General features: G+C 40.7%; 1 protein-coding gene and 1 long non-coding RNA gene across 2 annotated transcripts in view; one reads left to right on the top strand and one right to left on the bottom strand.

The window, feature by feature from the left end:
• LOC138946061 (uncharacterized) overlaps positions 1-1,385 on the bottom strand; it is a 39,060-nt gene extending 37,675 nt beyond the window's left edge. The window contains exon 1 of the mRNA XM_070317586.1: positions 1,134-1,385. The gene's annotated coding sequence lies outside the window, so the exon portion shown is untranslated. The remainder of the gene's footprint in view (positions 1-1,133) is intronic.
• A 5,678-nt stretch (positions 1,386-7,063) lies between these two features.
• Positions 7,064-7,540, top strand: LOC138958617 (uncharacterized). The gene is made up of 2 exons (XR_011453454.1): positions 7,064-7,325; positions 7,375-7,540. It is a non-coding gene; the product is annotated as an uncharacterized lncRNA (long non-coding RNA).
• Positions 7,541-16,658: the final 9,118 nt, after the last annotated feature.

Below are 16,658 nucleotides of genomic sequence, written 5' to 3'. Positions count from 1 at the left end.
TGTTATTCTTGAAGCAGCATGATTTATATCTCTATCCGCCCATTGCTCAGAAGTGAATACATGTATAACTATTTCTTAGATGTCTGGTTTCAACTGCACAGAGCTTGGAGAGATTCAATTACTGTTCTTGTCATTTTCTTGCATGTTGTAAATAGAGATATCGCAGCTATTTGCATGGCGCGAATGTCGTGTAGCATGACAGTGTAAACATGTACTGCGATTCCGTAAAACATGTTTGCAAATAAAGGCAAATTTTAATGTCAATTTTTACGTTTTTGCAACGCATAAATGGTAATTCAAGCGTAGAATGATATAACATTATCAATTTTTTTATCTTTGACAACACTGGTGAAGTGGCCTAGCGGTTAAGACATCAGCCCCGACATTTCGAGTACCTTTGAGTTCGAATCCCTGCCAAGTCGTTTATTTTTTCTGCTCGATCCTTCTTGACAATTATACTCAGCTCTGCGAGAGCAAACCGGATGTTACCACTGCAAAATTCAAGCGTTGACTGAAGCTCTCAAGGTCATACACGCCGTATAGGTGGGGTTTCGGGTAGTGTTTGCTGTACAGAAATCTGTACATGATTGTGTCCCTATTTTTCAACCTTGTAGCCCCGGAAAGTCATAAATAGACCACAGCTTTAAGGTCGAAAGAAAGTCACCGGAGCGTTGAGCGGAACAAAGCAAATAAAAAGCCCAAGCATAAACGCATGTAAACAGCGGCCAAAACAGGCAAAGTGAAAAGCACAAACCGTACAGCACTTATTGTAGCAGGCCAAGTAATAAAATCAGGTAGTTAGAAGCCAGGTGTAAGCACGTTGAGCGTTTGAGGCGTGAGAGCGAAACAAAGCGAAGCAAACCTAAGCGCAAAAAAACGCAGTGGAAAAGCAGGCAATGTCAGGCAGACCGCTCACCCAGCACAACACCGCACAGACACAAGGCACAAGAAACGTAGAGATGTGAGCGATGTAATTCGATGTGAGAGCGAGGTGACAATGCGACTTCTCTCAAGCCCGTCTGAGTTGTGAGTGATAATGAACACACTTTATTCTTACCCCTAGTTTCATGTACGAGCTAAATGTCTCACACGCTCGCATGAAGTTAAATGTTACTGATAAGCTTTCAACTTACCTCAAACGAGAACATTTTCCAAACACATCCAATCCGAGAAACCAACGGATGCATTGTGCGACGGCCGGGGGCGTCGTTGTGCATTTCCGGCTATTCCCCGGCGTGTAGTCAAATCTTCCGGATGTATAAGCTAAGTATCACCAAGGAGTTTGAAGGGGATGCTTATTTTTATCTCAACTAGGAAGCAAATCAGCTTCACAAACGCAGGATTTCCTTCTCTCTATTCTGCAACAGCATTTTATCGGATTGTCTTCTTTTTATCGTTTTGAGAAAGAAAGAAACTAGTCGAGTGTGTTTAGACACTTAATTCCAACGTTTGTTTTGCCTAACTCTTACAACTTGCAGGCGACTAGACTACAAAGAAAAACCTTAGACTTGACAAAGAGACACCGAGCACATCCATCCCAAAACAAAGAATCAAAATGTCAAATGTTCAAAATGTCAACTTTGTCCCTCGTTGGTAACGACACATAAAATGCTCCACGCCTGCTGCGTTCCAAAACTTAATGGAAAATTGTCTATGGAAATACAGTACCTTTCAGCGATAGTGTCGAACGTCTAATGCTAACAAACAAAAAACCCACAAAATGTGATGCGTTACTATGTGACAAACATCGATTGCTACAATCCAGCGTAACCAGAAACAAGTCGCGTAAGGCGAAAATACAATATTTAGTCAAGTAGCTGTCGCACTCACAGAATGAAACTGAACGCAATGCCATTTTTCAGCAAGACCGTATACTCGTAGCATCGTCAGTCCACCGCTCATGGCAAAGGCAGTGAAATTGACAAGAAGAGTGGGGTAGTAGTTGCGCTAAGAAGGATAGCACGCTTTTCTGTACCTCTCTTTGTTTTAACTTTCTGAGCGTGTTTTTAATCCAAACATATCATATCTATATGTTTTTGGAATCAGGAACCGACAAAGAATAAGATGAAAGTGTTTTTAAATTGATTTGGACAGTTTAATTTTGATAATAATTTTTATATATTTAATTTTCAGAGCTTGTTTTTAATCCGAATATAACATATTTATATGTTTTTGGAATCAGCAAATGATGGAGAATAAGATAAACGTAAATTTGGATCGTTTTATTAATTTTTATTTTTTTTTACAATTTTCAGATTTTTAATGACCAAAGTCATTAATTAATTTTTAAGCCATCAAGCTGAAATGCAATACCGAACCCCGGGCTTCGTCGAAGATTACTTGACCAAAATTTCAACCAATTTGGTTGAAAAATGAGGGCGTGACAGTGCCGCCTCAACTTTCACGAAAAGCCGGATATGACGTCATCAAAGACATTTATCAAAAAAATGAAAAAAACGTTCGGGGATTTCATACCCAGGAACTCTCATGTCAAATTTCATAAAGATCGGTCAAGTAGTTTAGTCTGAATCGCTCTACACACACACACACACGCACACACACACGCACATACACCACGACCCTCGTTTCGATTCCCCCTCGATGTTAAAATATTTAGTCAAAACTTGACTAAATATAAAAACCCAGAAGTTAAAGGCACAGTAATCCTCCCGTAAACCATCACAGATAATGTCAGGCTTTTACACACAGTACAAACACCCTTTCATTTAAACACTCACCGCTTGGGAACATCCCAGGTTCCCTCCGTAAAGAGCGAGCAATTTTCAAAGAATTTATGTTTGCGTGTTGTAAGAGTTAGGCAAAACAAACGTGAACCCGTGTGATGCAGTTTCCCTTTTTCACAATGTAGTCGTCAGTTTGTAATTCCACACCGGTGACACTGTGACGGTTCCCCTACGCTTTGTGTTCGGTGCCCTGACCCTTTGTGTTCGGTTCCCACTCGGTTCCCACACGCCAAAATTCGCGGACAAAACATCCATTTATGGTAGTATTACGCAATGTTGCTCTCTGAGAATGGTCTTGTTAGATCTGTGAGTGTTTACATTACATGCCTAGGTGCTGTTGGATTGAAGGTTTTTGATATTTTAGCCGTTATTAGGTAGAATGCCTTCCACTTTACTGCAAAACTGCATAATTCGTAGCATCGGCAAGAAATATCCTACCAAAAAATGCCTGCTTGGAACTGTCGTTGGTCCAGCAAAAAGTTCAACATGTCTGTAGCAGACAGCCCAAGTTTCAAGATTGTAGGGCCATCCAAACAGCCGTAATAATAAAAACAACAAAAGTAGTCAGTGAAATTGGCTGTGTTCGGTCCCCCCACACTTTTGTGACGTAGGCGTGACGGTTCCCATAATTCATTGTGTCGGTCCCCACTTTCTGTGTCGGACCCCACTTTCGACCTAATTTCTCTGTGACGGACCCCACAACCAGCCTATTTTGTGTCGGTCCCCACACCTTCTTGGATCTATGACTTGCCGGTTACTTGTATCATTGTATTCATTGAATCTAATTGTCTCGGAGTTATTTTTCAGCAAAAACCGGCAAGGCAGCACCTTTTGTGATACCAAGTAAGTCAGATGACATCAGTATGTGTGTGTGTGTGTGTGAGAGAGAGAGAGAGAGAGAGAGAGAGAGAGAGAGAGAGAGAGAGAGAGAGAGAGAGAGAGAGAGAGAGAGAGAGAGAGACTAACTTTATTAGTTTATGCCACAAATAATATATAACATTATTTATCTCTGGGACGGTTCCCAGTATACCAGCAAATTATGTGTTGATCCACCCACACCTTCTTGAACTGGCCTTCCCAATATCTACTCTTAGTCTTACGGCCTTGGAGATATGCAATTTGGCACATTTTTAAAATAAAAGATCCACCTGTCGTATGTGAGATTCAGTTTTCAGAGCAAAATGCTGCCCAGGGACTTCTAGTGGTGATTGAAAAAAAAAAGAGTACTTGCCTATGTCAACTATGTGTCTTTATCCACGCTTGTTGTAAGAGGCAACTTTTCCCAGCTCCTTGTGTTCATGACTGCTTTCTCTTAAAATTAATTACTTTATGACAGTCAGAATACAATGGAACAAGGCTACATAAACCCTGACAGCCTACGACAACGGCCCGACTAAGGCTCAACACCGCGCCAATAAATTCAGCATTGGGCCAATGTTGGGCCATGATTGCTCCGTTTTCGTAGGCTATCAGGGTCAAAGATACATATTGGTAAACTAGTAAAATACATGTTCAGCATCATCAGCAATACCACAAAAGGATTAAAACAAAAAATTCCTCCGATAGGAACTACACCCCCGTCAAAGGGAAATAACCTTCTCAGTTGGTGGCAGTGAGAATGGTTATTTCCCTTTGACCAACGGAGGTGTCCGTCTATACCAGGCCTTGTATAATTTTAATCCACCAATAACTCCCTAACCGTGTGTTTGACTGGTCCCAATTTTTGTAAGGACCGTCTCAGGAATGTATAGAACCTGTTCACCAAGTTTGGTGACGATCGGTCCGTTCATTCTTGAGATCTACTTGCGAACACAAACACATCGAGTGAAACCTATACACACCCCTATACCGGGGGTGTAAAAATCCTATTAGCCTTATGTCAGCGGCACAATGCAACCAGAACCAGCGTTTATGTGGAGTGATCGGGTGCTGGTCACTACCGCGAGCGTCACTACCGCGAGTACCACTACCGCGTCTCACACTAAAGTTGTGTTTCCGTACCCGCGACAGCGTTTTTCCAGCGGTGCGACGAAAATCAAGCACATAGAAAATGACCAGGAGTGTTTCCACACGCGCGACGCGTTAGCGGCGCGACAAGCGGCAAGCGACGCGATTTTTTTGAAAGGGTCCTGGAGCGATTTTTTCGCGTTGTCGCGCGGCAACGCGGGAGTTTGCAGATTTTACCGCATGTTTAAAATGCAAGTACGGAAACACGTCACGCGTTTGCGCGCGTTTTCTTTTGTCGCTGCCGCTGTCGCGGGTACGGAAACAGAACTTACCGCGAGTACGACACTACCGCGAGTACGACACTACCGCGAGTATAACACTACCGCGTGTCACACTACCGCGAGTATAACATTACCGCGTGTCATTTTATGACTTCCATGGCTGAAGGCAAAGGTTGAAATGTTTCCTTGAAATATAAAACAAAAAGGCCTGGTCTGTTCTCTGAACACTAATTCAATGTTTGTCATGCTAACCAAGAACTCAAAACGATCAGAACACACTATCAGAATACATATAGAATGGGTTGCTTCCAATCAAAGCCGTTAGAACACAAACTCACAAGAAGTAAGTTTGCATGCGTTCTCTCTACGGTTATGGTACTCGCGGTTGTGGTACGCGCGGTAGTGTGACACGCGGCAGTGTTATACTCGCGGTAGTGTCGTACTCGCGGTAGTGTGACACGCGGTAGTGTTACACGCGGTAGTGTCGTACTCGCCGTAGTGTGACACGCGGTAGTGACGCTCGCGGTAGTGTCGCATAACCGGAGTGATCTGGAAAGGTGTCAATCTCTCTCTCTCTCTCTCTCTCTCTCTCTCTCTCTCTCTCTCTCTCTCTCTCTCTCTCACACTCTCTCTCTCTCTCTCTCTCTCTCTCTCACACATACACACACACACACACACACACACACACACACACACACACACACACACACACACATACTGATGTCATCTGACTTACTTGGTATCACAAAAGGTGCTGCCTTGCCGGTTTTTGCTGAAAAATAACTCCGAGACAATTAGATTCAATGAATACAATGATACAAGTAACCGGCAAGTCATAAATCCAAGAAGGTGTGGGGACCGACACAAAATAGGCTGGTTGTGGGGTCCGTCACAGAGAAATTAGGTCGAAAGTGGGGTCCGACACAGAAAGTGGGAACCGACACAATGAATTATGGGAACCGTCACGCCTACGTCACAAAAGTGTGGGGGGACCGAACACAGCCAATTTCACTGACTACTTTTGTTGTTTTTATTATTACGGCTGTTTGGATGGCCCTACAATCTTGAAACTTGGGCTGTCTGCTACAGACATGTTGAACCTTTTGCTGGACCAACGACAGTTCCAAGCAGGCATTTTTTGGTAGGATATTTCTTGCCGATGCTACGAATTATGCAGTTTTGCAGTAAAGTGGAAGGCATTCTACCTAATAACGGCTAAAATATCAAAAACCTTAATAATAATAATGCAAACTTTTATAGCGCTATTCTAGAAAAATGTCTACTCTTAGCGCTTTACAATACATACATCGACCAAGCATACTATACACGCACAGGCAAAGAAACCGACCAAACATAACCAACAAACTATACATGCACAGGCAAAGAAAACGACCAAACATACAATACACGCACAGGCAAAGATAACGACCAAACATAAACAAACATACTATGACCAATCATAACCAACATACTATACGCGCGCAGGCAAAGAGAACAATCAGCACATGTAATAATTACTGACAACTAATGATGCAGGCATACAATGACAATCCAATACACAGCCTAGGCACAAGAACCACATAAGGCTACTGTATAAAAACGTGTCAACAATACTATTTACACACACACAAACAGTGCTGACACAAAGCGCAGAAAAAATATATACACGTTATTTTAGGCACTAGGTAGGGGGTGAGGTGGTGCGGGATGGGGTGGGTGGGGAGATGCTGGAGGGAAAATCACTTGCGCTGAAAGAGGTGTGTTTTGAGATTTGTCTTGAATGTAGTGAGAGAATCTGTGTGTCTGAGAGGCAGAGGTAATCTATTCCAGGTCACAGGGGCTTGATAGGCGAACAGCACCTAGGCATGTAGTGTAAACACTCACAGATCTAACAAGACCATTCTCAGAGAGCAACATTGCGTAATACTACCATAAATGGATGTTTTGTCCGCGAATTTTGGCGTGTGGGAACCGAGTGGGAACCGAACACAAAGGGTCAGGGCACCGAACACAAAGCGTAGGGGAACCGTCACAGTGTCACCGGTGTGAATTCGCTGTGAGCTTATCTGCAATAGCACGTTATTATGTACCTCTCCCCGCAGTGGGGCACTGCGGTTATGAAATTAAAGGCCCCTCCTGTTTTTGGAACCGCAGGAGCTTTCTAGTTTGCTGTTAGGTAGATTTTTGGTTCCTCTTTCCTGTCATGCTCTCTTTTTCTTCATGAATTCTTTTCTTTTTTCTGCCTTCTTGCTCATTCACCTGTATTTTTTCCAAAAATCTCTTCTCTTGCCGCTTGTCTCGCGATTCATGTATAGTTTAATCTGTTAGTGTTCTGATGTAAGTCCAGCAGTAGGTAGGTTAAGCCTATTTTAACATACTGGAAACTGGTAATCTTCCAGTAGGTATTAATTTAGTTTTACTAAAGCCTGCTGGGACACAAGTAATGGGTTAGTGCATTTGTAAACAGGAATCGCTTGACAAGTGGCCCCCTTCATCCCCCCCTTCCTCGTCCTGATATGGCTCTGCGTAGTCGGCTGGACGTTAAGCAACAAATAAACAAACAAACAATATGTACCTCTGACTATGCACGAAACAAACGGCTGTGGTTCACAAGAACTCTAGCGATGGCTTTTGACTGTTCAGAGGAACGGGCGATAGGCATAAACCGTCGTCTGCTACGAGAACCACGACCTTGCGTGACCCTGCTTCCGGGCTTTTCTTTTTTCAAACTTTCAAAACTTCGAATTGTACTGATCTTGTCTTGATGAAAAAAGAATTCTTTTATGATTTAAGAATGTTTGTGTAACAAGCTGTCAATTTATTATTTAGATTTTAAAAGTTAGGTCTAGCGCCAAAACGCACCACGGTCCGATTGTGTGAGGAGACAATCCGCAAAATTAATTCTTTGTAAATTGCTCGCTCTTTACGTAGGGCACCTAGGATGTTCCCGTTTGGTGAGCGTTCAAATGGAAGGGTGTTTGTACTGTGTGTAAAAGCCTGACAGTATATGCTCCATTTTAACCATAATTATTTTCCTTACTTTTGTTTACGTGTTCACACTAGATGAGTAAATGTTTTTTTAAATCAGTTTGATCGAATAATGAGGGCGTGACAGTGCCGCCTCAACTTTCACGAAAAGCCGAATTTGACGTCATCATTGATATTTATCCAAAGAAGGACTAAATGGTCTGGGCATACCATACCCTAGAACTCTCATGTGAAGTTTTATTAATATCGGTTCAGTAGTTGTCTTGGCATCGTTCTACACACACACACACACACACACACACACACACACGCACACAAACACACACACACACACACACACACACGCACACAAACACACACACACACACACACACACACACACACACACCAGAACCCTCTTCTCGATTCCCCGTCTATGTTAAAACATTTAGTCAAAACTCGACTAAATATAAAAAAAGGTTATTTATCAGACATTCACATTTTTAGTTCAGAAAATGTTGACATATAGAACAAAATTCATTTTGCTTACATCGGGAAAAGTTCACTGAGCGCTAGCAGTAGAAATTATTTTGCACCACTGACGCATGTTATAGTTTATTGAACAACCTACAGAAAATGTAGAGCTGGAAATGTAACAATTAAAGCATGATTGTGATTTTCTACAATCTGTATACTTTATTAATTCTTGTTTTTTGGTTTTTTTGGTTTTTTTTCTTGTTTTTTTTTAACCTCAGTTGCATGCAGGTTTGCTACTACAATTATTTTTTTGCCTTATTATTATTTTTGTGTGTGTGTGTGGCTTGGAGCAAACCTTCTTCATAGGTCTTTTCTTTTCTCTGTCAAATGTGTACATTTTTAAATCAATAAACCTTATCAGTAAACTAATATGTTTAAATAAATAAATACATAAAAGTAATCATAACATAAATTTATTCCTAATGTTCAGCTCAGTTTCCAATAATACACCCAAATCTAACTTTTTCCCATATCTAAATTTTCCAATGGTCATTTTGGTAATTAAAATACAATAATTCACAAAGTAAATATAATCACTTTTCAAACTTTCCCTAAAATAACCCAAAAATACATTTTCTTCATTCAAAATGATGGCAACATGTATTTTCTTATACACAAAATCTTTACATATTTTCCAACCCTTCATCACCTCTTGGCAACTAAAAAAGAAACGTTCAATGGTGTCTAATTCATTACAAACTTAACACTTATTCGATGTTCGTAATCCCATTTTGTTTGATAAAATATTGGTTGGATATATTCTATGTAATAGTTTCCAGTGCAGCAGACGTAATCTTTCTTCTTTTGTGCTGTTAACGGCCAGTAACCAGTTTCTCTTATCCAAATCTACATTATGTTTTCGTTTCCAAAAATCACAGGCACTCGGAATCTGGACATCAAGATCAACTAAACATTTTCTAATAAACTTTGCTGTTATATTACCACCGTTAACAATGAAATCCTGCAATGTAAAATATTGATATGGTAATGTGTCTGTACGTCTGGATTTAAGTGCTGTGCATAATGCATTGTATTCAAACTGTCTGGATGGTTTATAACCCACTTTTTGACATAAATCTTCAAAAGAAATAATAATACCATTTTCATTCATAACATCCTTTACAAATGAGATATTATGTTTTATAAAATCTTTAAAAAATAGGCATTTATGTTTAAATTGAATATTCATATTGTTCCAAATGCATTGGTCCTTTAATATTTATTTACTGGTGCAAAATCATACTTTTCACAGAAAACACTTTTATTGTCAAGCCAAGTCAATAACACTTGTTTCCAAAACAATGATCTGCAACTATTGAGGCCATTCATCGTTTTCGAAGATGCATTTGAGTCAAAGCACGATAAACCAATGCCCAGACATGACAGACAATATCTTGGAATAACAGACCAATACTTTTGTGTGGAGTTTTGCAAATTAACAAGCCAGGAAATCATAAATGAGTTGTGCATATCTACTACGTTTATCATATTCAAACCACCATAATCTTTTTCTTTACACATAACTGTTCGTCTTACTTTTTCAAATGCGCGCGTATTTGAATACTTTTTCTTCCATATAAACCTAAACAAAATAGAAATAATATGATATAAAACATGATGAGGTACTGCCAGAGACTGGAAAATATAAACGAATTGAGATATAAGAAAGGTTTTAACAATACAAATTTTACCTTGTATACTTAAATTTCTTTTTGACCAATTGGCGATTATTTGTTGTATTCGTTGAATTTTCTTTGACCAGTTTTCCTCTAAAGACGATGCGGGTATATTGTTTGAAAAAATAATTCCAACAATTTTTACTTTACATTTCCATTTAAGACCAAAATACTGATCTGTACACAACTTTTTGGACCCTATCCACATGGCTTCCGTTTTGTTAACATTCACTTCCAAGTTTGAAAAACGTTTAAATATATTCAAAATGTATAACGCCCTTTCTAGATCTATTCTATCATGCAAAAAAAGAGTGACGTCATCAGCATATAATAACAGTTTTAGGACCGTGATGGGTGATACCTCAAAGGGTGACATAGGCAGATGGATACCCTTAATAGCTTCATCAGAACGAATCTTGATCGCCAACATTTCAAGGGCAATAACAAAAGCCATTGGAGAGAATGGACATCCTTGGCGAATGCCAGTTTCCACAGGAAAAGGTTCGGATATCCACCCTGTATAATTAATACAACTTTGACTATTGTTCATCAGGACAGAAGCCCATTTTTTGAAATTATCCCCAAAACCAAATTTATCAAATGCAAACAAAATGTAATCTTTGGATATGGAATCAAATGCACGTCGAAAGTCAACTGCTAATAAAACTCCAGGTTTATCCATTGTGTTCATAATATCTATGGTATCATCAATGAGTCTAATCATGTTACTTATTTTTCTTCCTTTCATAAAGCCAACTTGATTTTCATGTATAATATCACCTATTACAGTGGAAAGTCGCATTGCTATAAACATTTCGCAATTATCTTGTAATCTGTATTTGTCAGAGATATTGGTCTCCAGTTGCCGAGAACGTCCCTAGGTAAATCTTTACCTTTATGAATTAAGGTCAGGACAGCTTGTTTTTGAGTGGGCGATAATTCGCCATTAACAAATGATGCTACAAATGAGGCATGAACTACATCCCTTATCTTCAACCAAAATACTTTATAAAAACAGGTAGTGAGGCCATCAAGACCTGGGGCTGAATCGTTATTTAATAATTTAAGGGCAATAGTTAATTCCTTCGCGGTAATCTCCGAGTCCAATTCACCTTTTTGGTCATTGGAGAGAAATGGTATATTTAAATCTGTATACTTTATTAATTCGATTTCACCATCTCATTGGAGTAGTAATTATACAGTTAGACACTTGGAGGAAAGCTGAAACTGTAATGTTTAATTCTGTAGTTTTTATTAATTCCAAAGATTCATGAACTTTTGCAGCAGAAATATATGCTATCATTGAATTGAATGGGCGTGAAAAAAAGAACAGAAAAGGTTCAGTATAAGGGATCCATCTCCAGTTGTTTCACTGACATCAAGAACTGGATGACTGAGAACAAGTTGAAGCAGTGAGAAGACGGAGGCCCTTCTCGTTGGAACACGACAGAAGATTGCTTCCCTCACTGTGACCGACCTTCAGCTGGATGACACGACTGTTCCATTCTCCCCTGCTGTCAAGAGCATTGGCGTCTTTCTCGACTCCACTCTCTCCATGCAGACACACATCTCCTTCATCATCAAGACCTGCTTTTTCCACCTACGACGCATCGCCTCCATCCGTCGCTACCTCACCCACGACGCCTGTGTCAAGGTGGTTGTCTCCCTCATCTTCAGTCGTCTGGACTACTGCAACTAGTTCTGGTTGGCCTCCCCGCCTCATCCATTCATGGCCTACAACGAGTCCAGAACGCTGCTGCCAGGCTGACGTTGATGAAGACGAAGCGAGACCACATCACCCCCCTACTTCGCTCCTTGCACTGGCTCCTTGTCAACACCCGAATCTACTACAGACTGTCCACTCTGGTCTACAAGTGTCTCAACGACTCTGCTCCCGAGTACCTTCAATCCTCCCTGGACCTGTACACCCAGCCCTCCGACCGTCCCCTTCGTTCTGCTGCTGACCCACTCCGCCTTCACATCCCTCGCTCGAAACTCGCATCTGCTGGTCAGCGTGCATTCCCCTCTGCGGGCCCCTCCGTCTGGAACTCCCTGCCGCTTGAGCTTCGCCAGAGCCCCTCTCTTGACGCGTTCAAGAGTAGGTTGAAGACTCAGTTCTTCTCGTAGCTGGCTGCGACTTTCATGTTCGACGTGATGTGTTGTGCCCCAAAAGACATTCTTGTGCTGTGCTCTGTGAGAGGTGTTTTCTTTGTGCTTGATATTATTTTGTTTGGACCTAGCTATTGATGTGTACATTGTTGTTAAACAGTTGTTTTTTGTATGTTTATCAGGGTTTGCTAGTGTGTGATAGGGTTCGTGTCCGTCTGTAGATGTTAGTTTCTTTGTTAGTCCTGTGTTGACAACTCTTCGACAAGCGCTTAGAACTGTACCCACGGAATACGCGCTATATAAGCTTCCTATTGATTGATTGATTGATAATCCTCTTTTCTTAGTACAGTATCTTCCCGACCGGATTATGAATTGCTCTCCCCTGGGACTTCTGCCAGCATGGTTGAATGCAAACTCTACCATGTGCACTGACTAAGATTGATCTCCACTTGAATAAATGACAAGGTGACTTTATGCTCAGCTCTGTGCATAATTGCCTGACCTTTAAAAAAAAAATCATCTTTATCAGGGGAATGTTGAATTTTAATGTCCAAAACAATTAGGGGAAGGGCCCTAATATGGACCACTTATTGTTTCATGCTGATAACTAGCTTGTTTTTTGCGAAGAAGTTTCGTTTTGTGTTTGGTAGTTGTTCTCTATTTAATTGACCGTTAGGCCTAAGAAAAGCGAATCAGCTTTGATAGAAATGTAGCAAAATATATAGATACAGAAAAATTCACAGCTGGTCCATATTTGGGCGCTCAAGCCATGACCAAAGGCATTTATCATGTGTGCATGTGTCATCTACTCGTATTCAACCCAAAATCTGAACTCTGTAGCTCTGGGGCCCATTTTAAAGTTGTACTGTAGTGTAATATTCCGCTTGCAGGAGCGAACAGTAGGATGGAAAAATCACAGCCTCAAAACATCATCCACAACCACAACAGATTGAATAAATGAGCGCTCGAACACTTATTTTACGTTATTCCCCCCCTCTGCTTCTTTACCTCTGTAAACTTGTAGAGCTAGTTATTTTTCGATAAACACCCAGCAACCAAACAAATAACGACCCAGCAACAGCCTGAATCCTCGATAGCGCAATGGGTTGAGAAGCTGTTCTGCGTCGGTACTACTTTTGCGACTGAAAAGTTCCGAACGCTCTAATGTACAAAGTATACATCTCTGGAGCAAACAATACAAACATACCACATTTAAATTAACAACTACAGGCTTGAACACATGAATCTCCATATAAAATCCATGAGTTTGGTTGTTTTCTGAATCAAGATCTGCTCGTGCACAGACGTTCATCACAAGCAAATTCCCAAGGCAAGTAACTCTCATACTTTGTCTAGCGACAAGAGTAGTTCCCCTTTCAAATTTCTTTTCACTCAGTTTCTTCGACAACAGACTGCAATCCGACGGTCAGTTTTCAACAATATTTCATTTTATAAACAGATCACACGCAACCAAATGCACACATCTCATCAATTTAAACAACATAAAGCGGTTTCATACACTATTTTCCCCAGAAAACTGAACTTCATACAGTTTTTAACGTTGGAACACGGGTGCAAAAGTTCGTCTGCTAGTCCCATTTGACGAAAGAACATTATCCTAAGCGATACCAAAACATATACAGAACACACAATATCTGCCTTTGCCGCCACAGCAGAATAACAGCATATCTGTGTACTTGATTTTAGTCCAAAATAGGAAAACTGACAAGAAGTGTTGACAGAATGGAATGATTTGCACGGAACTATACAACCGCGCATTAATCGATCGCCTGCGCAGGTTGACTGGTTGAGTGAATAGGATTCGATCAAACTTTCGCCAGAAAACTTCTCTTTTCTTTGAATAACTGAAGAAAGGAGGAATAAAGAGGTTACACACCTCGTCTCAGTGATTATAAAAATTAATGGTCTCAGTTCGCGGTCATGAAAAAGCTCGCTAAAGCTCGCATTTTTCATGATCCGCTAACTTCGGCCATTATTTTTAATAATCACTGATGGCCCTGTCACACGACCGTTTTAAAGCCTGCGTATGCCGACGTATGGGACATTTGAATAAGTACGCTGGCGTACGTCGAATACGTTATGGGTACTTTATGGGTACGTTTTGTATACGTTAAGAGGACGCTGAAGCACGCTGGCATACGTCGTAGTACGCTGAGCACGCAGCAAAGTTTTGTGCATGCACAAAACTTTGCTGCGTGCTCAGCGTACTACGACGTATTGCCAGCGTGCTTCAGCGTCCTCTTAACGTATACAAAACGTACCCATAAAGTACCCATAACGTATTCGACGTACGCCAGCGTACTTATTCAAATGTCCCATACGTCGGCATACGCAGGCTTTAAAACGGTCGTGTGACAGGGCCATAAGACTCAGCATGTAACCTCTACGTATTCCTAGTGTGTGATGAAAATTACGACCTGTTTTGGGTCAATGTACAGAAGCCCTTTAAATGAAGTCTCTATCTAGATTTGATTAAAAGTGTCTTATTGTTAGATCATTACTCAGTGTACTCCATATATAGTGTCTCTTTACACATTTTGTGTTGATTTCCCCATTGCAAGTAACACCTGATCAGATCTGAGTTCTTGTTTATGAATGGTATCCAGCCCTGTATACGGTCATTTCATTCAGTGTGCTTTGGGAGCCAGTTCTGGGGCCGCTGGGAGACCTGACTGCTCATTATCCCTTGACATTCATCCTGAACTCAGGTCAAAATGAGTTACTTCCCTTGGGTCTCATTTATCCCTGACAGGATGCCTTTGTTTTCCTTCTCTGGAGAGAAAATAGAGGTTACATGCCGAGTCTCAGCGATTATTAAAAATAATGGTCGAAGTTAGCGGATCATGAAAAATGCGAGCTTCAGCGAGCTTTTTCATGACCGCGAACTGAGACCATTATTTTTAATAATCACTGAGACGAGGTGTGTAACCTCTTTATTCCTCCTTTCTTCAGTTATTCCAAAAAAACAGGAGTTTTTGTGCGAAAGTTTGATCGAATCCGAATCACTCAACCAGTCAACCTGCGCAGGCGATCGATTAATGCGCGGTTGTATAGTTCCGTGCAAATCATTCCATTCTGTTAACACTTCTTTTCAGTTTCCCTGTTTTGGACTAAAATCAAGTACACATATATGCTGTTATTCTGCTGTGGCGGTAAAGGCAGATATTGTGTGTTCTGTTTATGTTTTAGTATCGCTTAGTAAATGTTCTTTCGTCAAATGGGACTAGCAGACGAACTTTTGCACCCGTGTTCCAACGTTAATTACTGTATGAAGTTCAGTTTTCTGGGGAAAATAGTGTATGAAACCGCTTTATGTTGTTTAAATTGATGAGATGTGTGCATTTGGTTGCGTGTGATCTGTTTATAAAATGAAATATTGTTGAAAACTGACCGTCGGATTGCAGTCAGTGTTGTCGAAGAAACTGCGTTAAAAGAAGGGGAACTACTCTTGTCGCCAGAGTATGAGTTACCTGCCTTGGGAATTTGCTTGTGATGAACGGTTTTTGCACGGCAGATCTAGATTCAGAAAACAACCGAACTCATGGATTTTATATGGAGATTCATGTGTTCAGGCCTGTAGTTGTTAATTTAAATGCGGTATGTTTGTATTGTTTGCTCCAGAGATGTATACTTCGTACGTATAGAGCGTTCGGAACTTTTCAGTCGCAAAAGTAGTACCGAAACAGAACAGCTTCTCAACCCATTGCACTATCGAGGATTCAGGCTGTTGCTGGCTCGTTATTTGTTTGGTTGCTGGGTCATTATCGAAAAATAACTAGCTCTACAAGTTTACAGAGGTAAAGAAGCAGAGGGGGGAATAAATGGATTTATTTTACATATTTAGAGCTTTTTGTAATGTGTTATTGATATAAGCAGATTCGCGATCGTCGATCATGATTTTTCATGGAGTTGTGTAATTTTTAAATTTAGAAAGGAATTGTTATGTAAGACACATTCAAGCGAGCTATCTTTCGCGGATGTATTTACTGTGCAAACAACTCTAAATATGGCAAAAGTGTCACGTGATAATCAACTTTGTCACGTGATCATAAGAAAATGGCTACGTAGCGGACGACTTTTTTCGTAACCAGTTGGGAGTGATGCAACAATATCACGGTCTCCTTCCCACAGCAGTCTCAAAATTTCGACTTGTTTTGACCTTAGAACGATGTCTTTATCATAACTGTGCAGAACAGAACGGAGATCACTGTGGAAGTCGGCCATTCTACAATCACGTTTTGATAGATTTCCCTTTAATGCGCGTAGTAATTATTCATCATGTCGGAGAGACCTGAGCGATAGCGTGGACCGATGATTATCAGAATGTGTTGTGTGTGTGCGCAAAATATGCTTTGGGTTTTATTTTTTGTGTGCTC

The sequence above is a fragment of the Littorina saxatilis genome, linkage group LG1 (genome assembly GCF_037325665.1).
Source record: "Littorina saxatilis isolate snail1 linkage group LG1, US_GU_Lsax_2.0, whole genome shotgun sequence".
Lineage (NCBI taxonomy): Eukaryota > Metazoa > Mollusca > Gastropoda > Littorinimorpha > Littorinidae > Littorina > Littorina saxatilis.
Note: the sequence above shows the minus strand (reverse complement) of the source record. Positions and strands in the feature narration are given on the sequence as shown.